This window comes from Oncorhynchus nerka, linkage group LG5 (assembly GCF_034236695.1).
Source record: "Oncorhynchus nerka isolate Pitt River linkage group LG5, Oner_Uvic_2.0, whole genome shotgun sequence".
Classification (NCBI taxonomy): domain Eukaryota; kingdom Metazoa; phylum Chordata; class Actinopteri; order Salmoniformes; family Salmonidae; genus Oncorhynchus; species Oncorhynchus nerka.
In genome coordinates, this window is record NC_088400.1 from 66635645 (window position 1) to 66647752 (window position 12108).

Genomic DNA, 12108 nt, shown 5'->3' on the forward strand with positions numbered 1-12108 from the left:
ACACACACACACACACACACACACACACACACACACACACACACTCATCCACACACTCACACACACACACACTTACGCACACACACTCATACATCCACACACACACACACACACTTACGCACACACACTCATACATCCACACACACACACACACACACACACACACACACACACACACACACACACACACACACACGAGGTCCTTGGGCCTGCTCACACACACACACACACACACACTTACGCACACACACTCATACATCCACACACACACACACGCACACACACACACACACACACACACACACACATGACACACACACACACACAGGGCACACACACACACACACACACACACACACACACACACACACACTTACGCACACACACTCATACATCCACACACACATACACACACACACTTACGCACACACACACACACACACACACTCATCCACACACTCACACACACACACTTACGCACACACACTCATACATCCACACACACACACACTTACGCACACACACTCATACATCCACACACACACACACACACATCCACACACACACACACACACACACACACACACACACACACACACACACACATACATCCACAAGTAACGGACTCATCAGGCAGATGTTGACATGTAAATCAGTAGACCCCCCCTTCACAGTCTAGAAGATACCAAAGGGTCCAGTTGGCTAGCAGTATACCTCAACAGCAGAACGGTGTGATAATTGGCCAATATCAAATCAAATCAAATGTATTTATATAGCCCTTCGTACATCAGCTGATATCTCAAAGTGCTGTACAGAAACCCAGCCTAAAACCCAAAACAGCAAGCAATGCAGGTGTAGAAGCACGGTGGCTAGGAAAAACTCCCTAGAAAGGCCAAAACTTAGCCTGGTTCCTCTCTAGGTTTCTTCCTATGTGGGGTGGCCAGTCCTCTTCTGGCTGTGCCGGATGGAGATTATAACAGAACATGGCCAAGATGTTAAAAATTTTCATAAATGACCAGCATGGTCAAATAATAACAAGGCAGAACAGTTGAAACTGGAGCAGCAGCACGGCCAGGTGGACTGGGGACAGCAAGGTCTAGGAGCACGAGGACAGATGCAGAGCCTCGGTCCGATGCCATCATGTCAGGTAGTCCTGGGGCATGGTCCTAGGGCTCAGGTCCTCCGAGAGAGAGAAAGAAAGAGAGAATTAGAGAGAGCATATGTGGGGTGGCCAGTCCTCTTCTGGCTGTGCCAGGTGGAGATTATAACAGAACATGGCCAAGATGTTCAAATGTTCATAAATGGCCAGCATGGTCGAATAATAATAAGGCAGAACAGTTGAAACTGGAGCAGCAGCACGGCCAGGTGGACTGGGGACAGCAAGGAGTCATCATGTCAGGTAGTCCTGGGGCATGGTCCTAGGGCTCAGGTCCTCCGAGAGAGAGAAAGAAAGAGAGAAGGAGAGAATTAGAGAACGCACACTTAGATTCACACAGGACACAGAATAGGACAGGAGAAGTACTCCAGATATAACAAACTGACCCTAGCCCCCCGACACATAAACTACTGCAGCATAAATACTGGAGGCTGAGACAGGAGGGGTCAGGAGACACTGTGGCCCCATCCGAGGACACCCCCGGACAGGGCCAAACAGGAAGGATATACCCCCACCCACTTTGCCAAAGCACAGCCCCCACACCACTAGAGGGATATCTTCAACCACCAACTTACCATCCTGAGACAAGGCTGAGTATAGCCCACAAAGATCTCCGCCATGGCACAACCCAAGGGGGGCGCCAACCCAGACAGGATGACCACATCAGTGAATCAACCCACTCAGGTGACGCACCCCTTCCAGGGACGGCATGAGAGGGCCCCAGTAAGCCAGTGACTCAGCCCCTGTAATAGGGTTAGAGGCAGAGAATCCCAGTGGAAAGAGGGGAACCGGCCAGGCAGAGACAGCAAGGGCGGTTCGTTGCTCCAGAGCCTTTCCGTTCACCTTCCCACTCCTGGGCCAGACTACACTCAATCATATGACCCACTGAAGAGATGAGTCTTCAGTAAAGACATAAAGGTTGAGACCGAGTTTGCGTCTCTGACATGGGTAGGCAGACCGTTCCATAAAAATGGAGCTCTATAGGAGAAAGCCCTGCCTCCAGCTGTTTGCTTAGAAATTCTAGGGACAATTAGGAGGCCTGCGTTATGTGACCGTAGCGTACGTGTAGGTATGTACGGCAGGACCAAATCAGAGAGATAGGTAGGAGCAAGCCCATGTAATGCTTTGTAGGTTAGCAGTAAAACCTTGAAATCAGCCCTCGCTTTGACAGGAAGCCAGTGTAGAGAGGCTAGCACTGGAGTAATATGATCAAATTTTTTGGTTCTAGTCAGGATTCTAGCAGCCGTATTTAGCACCAACTGAAGTTTATTTAGTGCTTTATCCGGGTAGCCGGAAAGTAGAGCATTGCAGTAGTCTAACCTAGAAGTGACAAAAGCATGGATTAATTTTTCTGCATCATTTTTGGACAGAAAGTTTCTGATTTTTGCAATGTTACGTAGATGGAAAAAAGCTGTCCTTGAAATGGTCTTGATATGTTCTTCAAAAGAGAGATCAGGGTCCAGAGTAACGCCGAGGTCCTTCACAGTTTTATTTGAAACGACTGTACAACCATTAAGATTAATTGTCAGATTCAACAGAAGATCTCTTTGTTTCTTGGGACCTAGAACAAGCATCTCAGTTTTGTCCGAGTTTAAAAGTAGAAAGTTTGCAGCCATCCACTTCCTTATGTCTGAAACACATGCTTCTAGCAAGGGAAATTTTGGGGCTTCACCATGTTTCATTGAAATGTACAGCTGTGTGTCATCCGCATAGCAGTGAAAGTTAACATTATGTTTTCGAATAACATCCCCAAGAGGTAAAATATATAGTGAAAACAATAGTGGTCCTAAAATGGAACCTTGAGGAACACCGAAATTTACAGTTGATTTGTCAGAGGACAAACCATTCACAGAGACAAACTGATATCTTTCCGACAGATAAGATCTAAACCAGGCCAGAACTTGTCCGTGTAGACCAATTAGGGTTTCCAATCTCTCCAAAAGAATGTGGTGATCTCACTCAAATGGTATCAAAAGCAGCACTAAGGTCTAGGAGCACGAGGACAGATGCAGAGCCTCGGTCCGATGCCATTAAAATGTAATTTACCACCTTCACAAGTGCCGTCTCAGTGCTATGATGGGGTCTAAAACCAGACTGAAGCATTTCGTATACATTGTTTGTATTCAGGAAGGCAGTATGTTGCTGCGCAACAGCCTTTTCTAAAAAAAAATATTTGATATAGGCCGATAGTTTTTTATATTTTCTGGATCAAGGTTTGGCTTTTTCAAGAGAGGCTTTATTACTGCCACTTTTAGTGAGTTTGGTACACATCCGGTGGATAGAGAGCCGTTTATTACTCCTTCCGTGGGCTCTAAGCGAGTAAAACCAAATGTTCAACATTCTTTCAGGAGGGCCAAGCACAGGAAGCAGCTCTTTCAGTAGTTTAGTTGGAATAGGGTCCAGTATGCAGCTTGAAGGTTTAGAGGCCATGATTATTTTCATCATTGTGTCAAGAGATATAGTACTAAAACACTTGAGCGTCTCTCTTGATCCTAGGTCCTGGGAGAGTTGTGCAGACTCAGGACAACTGAGCTTTGAAGGAATACGCAGATTTAAAGAGGAGTCCGTAATTTGCTTTCTAATAATCATAATATAATCATAATCATAATCTTTTCCTCAAAGAAGTTCATTTCACTGCTAAAGTGAAAGTCATCCTCTCTTGGGGAATGCTGCTTTTTAATTAGCTTTGAGACAGTATCAAAAAGGAATTTCGGATTGTTCTTATTTTCCTCAATTAACCTGGTTAGAAATAAAAAAATAAAAAAAATAGGATGATCGATAAGCAGCAGTAAGGGCTCTTCGGTACTGCACGGTACTGTCTTTCCAAGCTAGTCGGAAGACTTCCAGTTTGGTGTGGCGCCATTTCCGTTCCAATTTTCTGGAAGCTTGCTTCAGAGCTCGGGTATTTTCTGTGTACCAGGGAGCTAGTTTCTTATGAGAAATGTTTTTAGTTTTTAGGGGTGCAACTGCATCTAGGGTATTGCGCAAGGTTAATTTGAGTTCCTCAGTTAGGTGGTTAACTGATTTTTGTCCTCTGGCGTCCTTGGGTAGACAGAGGGAATCTGGAAGGACATCAAGGAATCTTTGTGTTGTCTGTGAATTTATAGCACAACTTTTGATGTTCCTTGGTTGGGGTCTGAGCAGATTATTTGTTGCAATTGCAAACGTAATAAAATAGTGGTCCGATAGTCCAGGATTATGAGGAAAAACATTAAGATCCACAACATTTATTCCATGGGACAAAACTAGGTCCAGCGTATGACTGTGACAGTGAGTGGGTCCAGAGACATGTTGGACAAAACCCACTGAGTCGATGATGGCTCCGAAAGCCTTTTGGAGTGGGTCTGTGGACTTTTCCATGTGAATATTAAAGTCACCAAAGATTAGAATATTATCTGCTATGACTACAAGGTCCGATAGGAATTCAGGGAACTCAGTGAGGAACGCTGTATATGGCCCAGGAGGCCTGTAAACAGTAGCTATAAAAAGTGATTGAGTAGGCTGCATAGATTTCATGACTAGAAGCTCAAAAGACGAAAACGTCATTTTTTTTTTTTGTAAATTGAAATTTGCTATCGTAAATGTTAGCAACACCTCCGCCTTTGCGGGATGCACGGGGGATATGGTCACTAGTGTAGCCAGGAGGTGAGGCCTCATTTAACACAGTAAATTCATCAGGCTTAAGCCATGTTTCAGTCAGGCCAATCACATCAAGATTATGATCAGTGATTAGTTCATTGACTATAATTGCCTTTGAAGTAAGGGATCTAACATTAAGTAGCCCTATTTTGAGAAAATATCATTTTCATGAAATGTAATGAATGCCTCCTTGCGGTGGTAGAACCATGAGAGCCATCTAGAGACATATCACACTGTACAGTTAGGGACTTTCTGGTGTTACTGTGTGATGCAACCCTTGATTAGTTGTGGGGAACACAGTCCTCTCCTTGGACAGCAGGTGTTCCTATAGAGCCCCTGGTGTTTGGTAAATGATGGTGATAATGAGAGGCCACAGCATTTAGGAACATGGCACTTCCACTGGTACTTCCACTGGTACTCCCACTGGCATTCCACTGGTACTTCCACTGGTACTTCCACTGGCATTCTACTGGTACTTCCACTGGCATTCTACTGGTACTTCCACTGGCATTCTACTGGTAATTCCACTGGCATTCTACTGGTACTTCCACTGGCATTCCACTGGTACTTCCACTGGCATTCCACTGGTACTTCCACTGGCATTCTACTGGTACTTCGACTGGCATTCTACTGGTACTTCCACTGGCATTCTACTGGTACTTCCACTGGCATTCCACTGGTACTTCCACTGGCATTCTACTGGTACTTCGACTGGCATTCTACTGGTACTTCCACTGGCATTCTACTGGTACTTCCACTGGCATTCCACTGGTACTTCCACTGGCATTCTACTGGTACTTCCACTGGCATTCCACTGGTACTTCCACTGGCATTCCACTGGTACTTCCACTGGTACTTCCACTGGCATTCTACTGGTACTTCCACTGGCATTCTACTGGTACTTCCACTGGCATTCTACTGGTACTTCCACTGGCATCCTACTGGTATTTCCACTGACATTCTACTGGTACTTCCACTGGCATTCTACTGGTACTTCCACTGGCATTCTACTGGTACTTCGACTGGCATTCTACTGGTACTTCCACTGGCACTCCACTGGTACTTCCACTGGCATTCTACTGGTACTTCCACTGGCATTCTACTGGTACTTCCACTGGCATTCTACTGGTACTTCCACTGGCATTCTACTGGTACTTCCACTGGCATTCTACTAGTACTTCCACTGGCATTCTACTGGTACTTCCACTGACACTCCACTGGTACTTCCACTGGCATTCTACTGGTACTTCCACTGGCATTCTACTGGTACTTCCACTGGCATTCTACTGGTACTTCTACTGGTCTTCCTCAACAGTTCAGACATTTAGTTTTCACATATTGCTATTCACTTTTGTCTATTTAAGCATGGCCAATCTAGTCACTACCTTGCCCTACCCCTCTTCCCTCCTCTTGTTCCCATCCTTTCCCCCTATCTACCCCCTTTCCTCTCCCGCCCGTCTTAGCTGCAGGAGCGGACCCCATGCCATAAAGCACCCCCCCCCACACACACCTGTCAATCACTCCTTTAAATAGCTGCTGCAGAAATAGGTGGTAGTCAGTCGCTCTGCTGGTAACCCGAACCCCTGCACTCCCCCCTCCCACCACCACCCCCACCCAGCTCACAGTGTGGGTGTGCAAGGGGCTAGGACTGGGGGTCAGGAGATGACGGGACCCCACACCAAACTCCTGCTCACCTCCTCTCACCTCTACTCCCCTTCCTCCTCCACCTCCTCCACCTTACCCCTCTGCTTCTGCAGTCCCACCGCCCCATTCCATAGCCCTCACTGGGGCTGTCATCATTCATCATGGTCCCTATTGATTAGTATTGTGGACGGGACAAGACAATGAATACAATGAGGGCAGTGTGCACCTATCTTATGCCACCCATATGCCCCAAGTGGAGAGAGAGCGGAGGCAGTTGCACCAGAGCACAGGCCATGACAAGTAGCCATCATGTCAAGCTAGGCCCTCGGCAGCCATTTTGGTGCAGCGGTAATACGCTCCAACATGCCCTATGGCTTGAATAGAAACCACTGTATTATATCATGTTCAACTCTCTGGAGAGCTCTTGTGGTAATTGCTATGTAAAGAAGGTCATTGGGAAATGCTGGTGTTGGCAGTTTGATCCTAATTGAATGGACTAGATGTTTGGTTCTGGTTGGCTCAGCAGAAAGCATTCTGCCAGTCCCCTCGCTTAGCTAATTGCAGGCTTTGCTTCCTTAGCAGTTGGATTGGATCTGAAAAATGTGGATTCAGTACATGGTGCTAGAACATTGTGTGCCCACCATTCAATTTGTCTTCGGCTGAAAGTGAACCTCTGTGAAAGCTCAAGTGGTTTTATAGGTTGAAGGAAGATGTCTGTGCTCCAAGGCTGGGCTTGGGTTTTGAGCTAGGGTTCGTTTGCTAGCTGCTTTGCTACCCACCTCAATGTTTCTCCGCCAAGGGGTCTACGCTGAAAATACCCTTCCTCTCTCTCTTTCCCTTCCTCTCTTTCCCTCCCTCTCTCAAGGGCTTCAGCTTGGGTTCTGGAGTGAGGGTTCAAGACCGGTCGCTAGCTGCTTGTTGGCCCACCTCAACGTTTCTTCACCAAGGGGTCTGTTCTGAAAACACCGCCCTCTCCCCTCCCTCTCTCTTTCCCTCCCTCTCTCTCTTCCTCCTCTTTTGATCACAGTGTTGCGGTCGACAGGTCAGGTGAATGTCGATGAGGGACCAGTTTTTAGGCGCTAGACTAATGGCTAACACGCAGATGGACAAGCTACGCTGTGTAGCCTAGCCTTCATTAGGTTCTGGACAAATGGAGGGTTTTCCCATAACTGTCGTGACGCTGTGTGCTCCAGTGGACTCTGGTCACTCGTCACATGTCATTAAAAGCATTAGGGCGGTGTTATTTGTCCGTGTGGTAGCTAGTCCTAGTCCTAAATGGCTGTTCCACCCTGGAGCGTTGATGTATATACAGTTGACGTCGGAAGTTTACATACACTTAGGTTGGAGTCATTAAAACTAGTTTTTCAACCACTCCACAAATATCTTGTTAATTACAAACTATAGTTTTGGCAAGTCGGTTAGGACATCTACTTAGTGCATGACACAAGTCATTTTTCCAACAATTGTTTACAGACAGATTATTTCAGGAAGGAGACGCGTTCTGTCTCCTAGAGGAGAACGTACTTTGGTGCAAAAAGTCAAAATCAAACCAAGAACAACAGCAAAGGACCTTGTGAAGATGCTGGAGGAAACAGGTACAAAAGTATCTATATCCACAGTAAATCGACATAACCTGAAAGACCTCTCAGCAAGGAAGAAGCCACTGCTCCAAAACCGCCATAAAAAAAGCCAGACTACGGTTCTCAACTGCACATGGCGACAAAGATCGTACTTTTTGGAGAAATGTCCTCTTGTCTGATGACAAAAAAAAAGAACTGTTTGGCCATAATGACCTTTGTTATATTTGGCGGATAAAGGGGGATGCTTGCAAGCCGAAGAACACCATCCCAACCGTGAAGCACAGGGGTGGCAGCATCATGTTGTGGGGGTGCTTTGGAGCAGGAGGGACTGGTGCACTTCACAAAATAGATGGCTTCATGAGGAAGGAAAATTATGTGTATATATTGAAGCAACATCTCAAGACATCAGTCAGAAAGTTAAAGCTTGGTCGCAAATGGTTTTTCCAAATGGACAATGACCTCAAGCATACTTCCAAAGTTGTGGCAAAATGGCTTAAGGACAACAAAGTCAAGGTATTGGAGTGGCCATCACAAAGCCCTGACCTCAATCCCATAGACAATGTGTGGGCAGAACTGAAAAAGTGTGTGCGAGCAAGGAGGCCTACAAACCTGACTCCGTTACACCAGCTCTGTCAGGAGGAATGGGCCAAAGTTTACCCACAACTTATTGTAGGTAGCTTGTGGAAGATTACCCAAAACGTTTGACCCAAGGTAAACAATTTAAAGGCAATGCTACCAAATACTAATTGAGTGTATGTAAACTTCTGACCCACTGGGAATGTGATAAAAGAAATAAAAGCTGAAATAAATCATTCTCTCTACTATTATTCTGACATTTCACATTCTTAAAATTAAGGTGGTGATCCTAACTGACCTAAGACAGGGGATTCTTACTAGGATTAAATGTCAGGAATTGTGAAAAAAAAGAGTTTTTACATGTATTTGGCTAAGGTGTATGTGAACTTCCGACTTCAACTGTATGTGTCAGAGTCAGGCTAGCTCCTGGTAAGGTCTTTGTTTACATATTGCAATGACCTTTGTAGAAATCAGATGAAAGGAGTATATGAAAGATAAGCCTGTTTAAAAGGTCTGTATGAATAACAAGGTTGTTGGTAGAATAATACATCACTAAGTTTTGATGATGTATCTGCAAATATGATGGTGTTCAGAGGGTTTGTGTCCACTTTTAGCCTGGGTGCTGCTGAGATGTGTGAAGGGCATTGTCGGATAGTTACTAGTTGTGAGTTATTTGCACATGTGTGCATCCACTTTAGTGAATGTGTAGAAATTAATGGGTGTGCCTGCATTCATGCATGTGTGTGTGTGTTTAACTAATAGTCCTTCACTAATAGGACTCCTCTAATAGTCCTTCACTAATAGGACTTCACTAATAGTCCTTCACTCATAGGACTTCACTAATAGTCCTTCACTAATAGTTCTTCACTAATAGGACTCCACTAATAGTTCTTCACTAATAGTCCTTCACTAATAGTCCTTCACTAACAGTCCTTCACTAATAGTCCTTCACTAATAGTCCTTCACTAATAGTCCTTCACTAATAGGCCTTCACTAATAGTCCTTCACCAATAGTCCTTCACTAATAGTCCTTCACTAACATGACTTCACTAATAGGACTCCACTAATAGTCCTTCACTAATAGTCCTTCACTAATAGCCCTTCACTAATAGTCCTTCACTAATAGTCCTTCACTAATAGTCCTTCACGAATAGGCCTTCACTAATAGTCCTTCACTAATAGGACTTCACTAATTGCCCTGTACTCAGCTGTTGACCTGGGGTCCAACAAGGGAAATAGCTCTCGAACATTAGCTAGCGTTTTGTGCTGTGGCAAATATTTCTTAAAACCTGTTTTTCTTTGTCATTATGTGGTATTTTGTGTAGATTGATGAGGGAAAGAAACTATTTAATGCATTTTAGAATAAGGCTCTAATGTAACAAAATGTGGAAAAAGTCTAGGGCCTGAATATTTTCCGAATGCATGGTATATATATTTATACTCCGGACTCCGACATTGCTTGTCCTAATATTTCTATATTTCTTAATTTCTTACTTTTTAGACTTGTGTGTATTGTTAGATATTACTGCGCTGTTGGAGCTAGGGACACAAGGATTTCACTACACCCGCAATAACATCTGCTAAATATGTGTATGCGACAAATAACATTCGATTTGAATAGCAAAGTCATTTGCAGTTTGATTATTGGCACTGTGTGTGTGTGTGTGTGTGTGTGTGTGTTTGTGTTTGTGTGTGTGTGTGTTGCTGTGTGTTCACCGTGGCCGGTGACAGCAGCAGGCTGTGGTGTGGGCCTTGTTTATGGTCCTCCTCCCATATTTGGCTGTAGCACAGCCCCGGGCATGTCTCGAATAGCTGGGTGGCAACAGAGAGAGAGAGAGAGAGAGAGAGAGAGAGAGAGAGAGAGAGAACGAAGAGAGAGAGAGAGAGAGAGAGAGAGAGAGAGAGAGAGAAGAGAGAGAGAGAGAGAGAGGGAGAGAGAACGAGAGAGAGAGAGAGAGAACGAGAGAGAGAGAGAGAAGAGAGAACGAGAGAGAGAGAACGAGGGACACGGGGACACAGTGAGTGGAACACCCTGGCCAGGACTAAAGCCCTTTTTGTTAGCTAAGTGTCACCAGAGTTGGAACGAGAGAACGAGGGAAGCAGAGAGTGAAAGAAAGGACCAAATGAAGGGAAGGATATAGGCTGAGCGGTATTACAGCAGCTGGTGAGTACAGTACAGTAGTACAGTAGTCAGGTCTAAGGGTTGACTGTGAGGGCTCAGGTGTTGATAGGGCTAATGACATAATTGGTAGGTGTCATATGTTTCTGATGTGGTTTTTAACGAAGTTTTGTTCAATTCAGTTGAATTGTTCTTTATTGTGTAGTGGTAGTGTAGAGGTTGGGAATACCTATGTTTTACATCACCTTTTGTTTCTAGTTATGGAAGTTTGAGTTTAATGTTTGCTTGGGTTATAGTACACTGTAAATTAGTAGTAAATTCTCAAACTTATTTTTTGACTTGATTGAATGAGAGGGTCTGTCGGAGCATGATTTCGGAGTGTTTTCTCAGTTGCAGCAGATGCAAGGACCTCTCAGCATGTCCTTTATTTTGTTTCTATGTCAACATGGTTGTTTACAGTACCCTTTGAATCATTGAGTGAGTCATTTGCGTCTGGAACATTTTATAAATGTGCCGCAATTATGGCCCACCACAACTATTAAGCTGCCTGCTCTAACTTCTTTTAAGACCAATTTAACTTGTGAGTTATGAGTTGAGACGCTGAATGAGGGACTTTGACTGGCTTGGCACAATACGTCATGTTGTATCGTCACTGTGGTGTTTCTATGGCCGTGTGGAAACAGTTACTTCCTTGGATAGAGTGGAGAGTTTGTTCTGGTTTAATAATGGGCCTAGTACCCCTCATAGGAGTGACAGAAGGACTAGTGTAGTTAGAGCTGGCAGTGACAGCACCATGAGACATAGCAGCAGGTTTACAGCCCACCCCTAAGCTCCTCAGAGCCCCCTAGATACCTCAGCTACCACATATCTGACTCAGCTATCTCTCTGTCCCTCAATTTCCCCCCATACCTCACCCACCTCATATCTGACTTGTTATCTCCTGTCTCTCACTGTCCCTCCATACCTCAGCTACCTCATGTCTGACTCAGTTATCTCCTGTCTCTCACTGTCCCTCCATACCTCAGCTACCACATATCTGACTCAGCTATCTCTCTGTCCCTCAATTTCCCTCCATACCTCAGCTACCTCATATCTGACTCAGTTATCTCTCCATCCCTCAATGTTGTCCCTCCCCTCAGCCCCTATCTGACTCAACTCCATGTTTGTCCCTCCATATAATTGTCCCTCAACTATCCTATCCCCTGTCTTTCACTGTCTCCCTCCTACATCTGCTCTCACTGTCTCTCTCTGGCTCCTTGCTACCTCAGCTCTCACTGTCTCTCTCTGGCTCCTTGCTACCTCAGCTCTCACTGTCTCTCTCTGGCTCCTTGCTACCTCAGCTCTCACTGTCTCTATCTGGCTCCTTGCTATCTCAGCTCTCACTGTCTCTCTCT

At 45.1% G+C, this 12108-nt stretch overlaps 1 protein-coding gene across 12 annotated transcripts in view; it reads left to right on the forward strand.

The window, feature by feature from the left end:
- The window catches only part of LOC115122152 (tensin-1-like), a 291714-nt gene that overhangs the window by 243739 nt on the left and 35867 nt on the right, over positions 1–12108 (forward strand). The window lies entirely within an intron of this gene.